Source organism: Apium graveolens, chromosome 4, assembly GCF_009905375.1.
Source record: "Apium graveolens cultivar Ventura chromosome 4, ASM990537v1, whole genome shotgun sequence".
In the NCBI taxonomy this organism is placed as follows: domain Eukaryota; kingdom Viridiplantae; phylum Streptophyta; class Magnoliopsida; order Apiales; family Apiaceae; genus Apium; species Apium graveolens.
This window is the reverse complement of record NC_133650.1, coordinates 163,268,978-163,272,695: the sequence shown is the minus strand read 5'-3', so window position 1 is coordinate 163,272,695 and position 3,718 is coordinate 163,268,978.

Here is a 3,718-nt window from a genome sequence, read left to right as displayed (position 1 = left end):
CAAGTTCTCCATAGAGATGAAAGATTTTGCTTGACAATGTTTCGGGTTTGACTGTGAAATCTTTGTGTAATACTCGTTGGGAAAGTCGAATAAAAAGTGTGAAAGAAATTGGTTTTCAAGATCCACAAATTAGGTTGGATTTGTTGGAATTAAAAGAATCTTCTAATGATCCTAAGTCGGTTAGTGAAGCTAAAAGTTTGATTGGTTTTATTGAGAGTTTTGAGTTCTTATTTGGTATGGTCATTTGGCGTGACATTTTATTTTCCGTTAATATGGTGAGTAAAAAGTTGCAATCTAAATCTATGTGCATTGATGCTACTATGAAATAATTGAAAAGTTTGTTGGTATTTTTTAAAAAATATGGGGAAGAAGGATTTGTCTCTAGCATGAAAGTTTCCAAAGAAATTGCAATTAATATGGATATAGAGCCTACTTTTCCTATAAAGCGTCGTGCCTTTAGAAAAAAATAATTTGATAAAAATGATGATTGTGAAGAAGTGAGAACAATTGAGGAGTCTTTTCGAATTAATTTCTTTGTGCATTGGTTGATATTGCAATTAGTTCATTGAGAAGTCATTTTGAACAATTGCATGCATTTGAAAGTGTTTTTGGGTTTTTGTTTGATCCACAAATTTTGAAATCTTTGGGGTATAATGAAATAAAAAAAATGTTGTAGTAATCTAGCTACTACTTTCTCTCATAACGGGTTGTCAGATTTTGAATTGGATGTCTTAGTACATGAAGTAGAAATGTTGCAAGTTTATGTTCCTGATGACTTGACATCTGCTATTGAGATTCTTGAGTTTGTCAGATCTTTGGACTGTCTTCTAGATGTTTTTATTGCTTACCGAATACTACTATCTATACCTGTGAGTGTAGCATCAGCTAAAAGAAGTTTCTCTAAGTTTAAATTATTGAAAAGTTATTTGCGTTCATCGATGTCACAAGAAAGGTTAAATGGTCTTTCTATTTTATGTATTGAAAGAGACATGTTGGAGTACATTGACGTGGATACAATTATCACTGATTTCGCATCCAGGAGTGCTAGGAGAAGTTGTTTTTCATGATCCATCACTTTTGTACGGTATGTTAAACACTCTCCTATTGTCAGCTTTTCAAGTTTTAGTTAAAATTATTTTATTACCATTAATTTCTATGTGAGTACAATGATGTTTAATGACTATGATTTATATTTAAAGACTTAAATTGTTGCTTATATGACTATAGTCTAATCTTGGGGGCGGAATTAGGGCCATTTTTAGGATTTCGCCCTGGTCCCTTGAATCTAATGGAACGGATGTGAAGAGAAGCTTGCTATCCTAGAATAATGGACGAAAATGACTTCAGGGAAGTTGAACTGCAATTCACTTGAAGACTAGTCAGGTGTAGCTTTCTATTTATTTATTAACTTGAGAACTATTTGTTTTTCTTGAACTATGCTCGAATGATATACAACTTGTTTGCTTTTCAATTTTTGAATAATATAATGCTTTCTTTGTGAGCTACTTATCCATGTATCTGAACGGGTTTGATTATCTACATGACAGCTATATTTTATGTATAGTTTCTTTAATTTGAACGTATGCCTTTGGTTATTAAATAATGATGTGTGCAAATTATGAATAACATACATGCGTTTACTTGTCATGACAAATTGTCTTTCTTATTTACAAATTGTGTGCCTGAATGTGAATATTTGAAATGTAATGCATGCCCAACGATTATTATAAATACTACAATAGACGAGGGGCATAATATCCCAACTCTAATACTTTGAGATGACTGATCATCCTATGACGTGACAAGGGCCTACCTTGTTCCTACAAATTAAATATATACATGACGGACAAGGGACGTAGTATCCCAAGTTCTTCAACATAAGATTCACAATAATAAGTTCGTTTCAAAAAGGAAATTCCGTTTAACGACTTACTATAGTGCACACACCTACATAAATTGACAAAAATTATATATGATAAATAATGTCTATCGACAATATTACACACTTAAGCAAACGTCATAGGGAAACACCCAATGACATTTATGAACCTCGTTATTACATTACGAAAATGGCATCCTACTAAGTTTGTTTCAAGAGGGTAGGACCATTTAACAACTTAACACTATACCGACACTTACAACAAAATTGTATATACAAATAATATTTTTCATGCAACACATTACTTATTTACGAATCAAAATATATTACAAAAATCAAAGATACAAACAAGCATTGTATGTGACATTTATAATTCTACACGTAAACCTGACATCAACTAGAGATGTAATGTTTGTGTCCCGATAAAACAAAGAACAACATTATTGACATGAAGAACTGCTGTTAACATAAAGGAAAGGAACGTGGAGACTGCAGGTCAACTTGGGTTGACATGACAGAAGTGAAGCTTTTAAAAAACGTGAAGACTTGGTGATCAACTATCCTAAAAAATTAGGATGTGATAACAATTTTATCTCTAAAATATAGGATCATGGAGAATATGACTTCTACAATTGAGGCATGTGCTGATGGGAGTTATAGGTGTAATATATCATCAAATTACAAGCTATTTAATCATTCTCTACATTATATATTAAAGTTATACACAAAGCTGATGATTGACATCTCGGTTAAGACATGTCGTGAAGGTACTCGACGTGATGAGGGAGCTTGACATGAACGTAACAGCAAGTGGAATAAGTCTTATGATGATCCTAAAATCTAGGAGAGAGTTATTCCTTATCCCTAAACTATAGAAATGAATGGAGAAGGTGGTGCAACAACCTAGAAACATGTATATGTGGTAGAAAGGTGAAAAAACACTATAAATTCATAATCTACCATTACACACACTTCTGTTTAGACTAAAATTCTACTACTTTATCTTCTACCTTCACTTCTTCTTCTTTACTCACCTAGCCATTGTATTTAACAAATGGTTTAATTATATTTATCTAGAACAATACCCAATCCTACATCACCCATACAACCTACCATACTATTACTACTAAAACTATATATATATACACAAAATAATACACTAAACTATACACTTGTAATCAAGAATAATTCCTTCTCTTCACATTAAATTGGCACATTCAAATAAGAATTTTTACACTTCTTATCCTAACTATTTTACTGATTGTAATCATTTGCAACACCCCATATATCATATTTTCTCTCAGCTGACGAGTAGGTCTGCACAGTCGATGAGTACATGCACAACCGATACGTCCAAGCCGCATATTTGACATGTCCAGATTGTAGACTCGAAGAAGGAGCTTTCCACCATGTTTTATTATCATTTCATCAATTATAATTACTTGTGACCATCTTCATATTATTATAGTGGAATTATTTCGGTTGGATATCGTCCCACCCGCGTTTTTTACCCCTTCAAGGGGATTTTTCGCGTCACCAATTGTTCGCATCCATATTTATTTTGCACATATCGATCATTTTTATCTTTACAATTTTGCCATGTTTTAATCTATTAGACTTAACTCTTAACCCACAAATTTTGGTAAAAACAGGGATGAACATAATATATTTGGTGAAACACAATTAATCAAAAAGTATAATCCAAGGCATAAAGTGTAAGCAAAAGATCGTCATATAGTAAGTGAGAGAATCATGACAGGCTAATGATCAGTAGTACTTGTTATGTATATTTACTGGTTTAAATAGAAGCATATCCTAATCACTTGTTAAATTTACTCT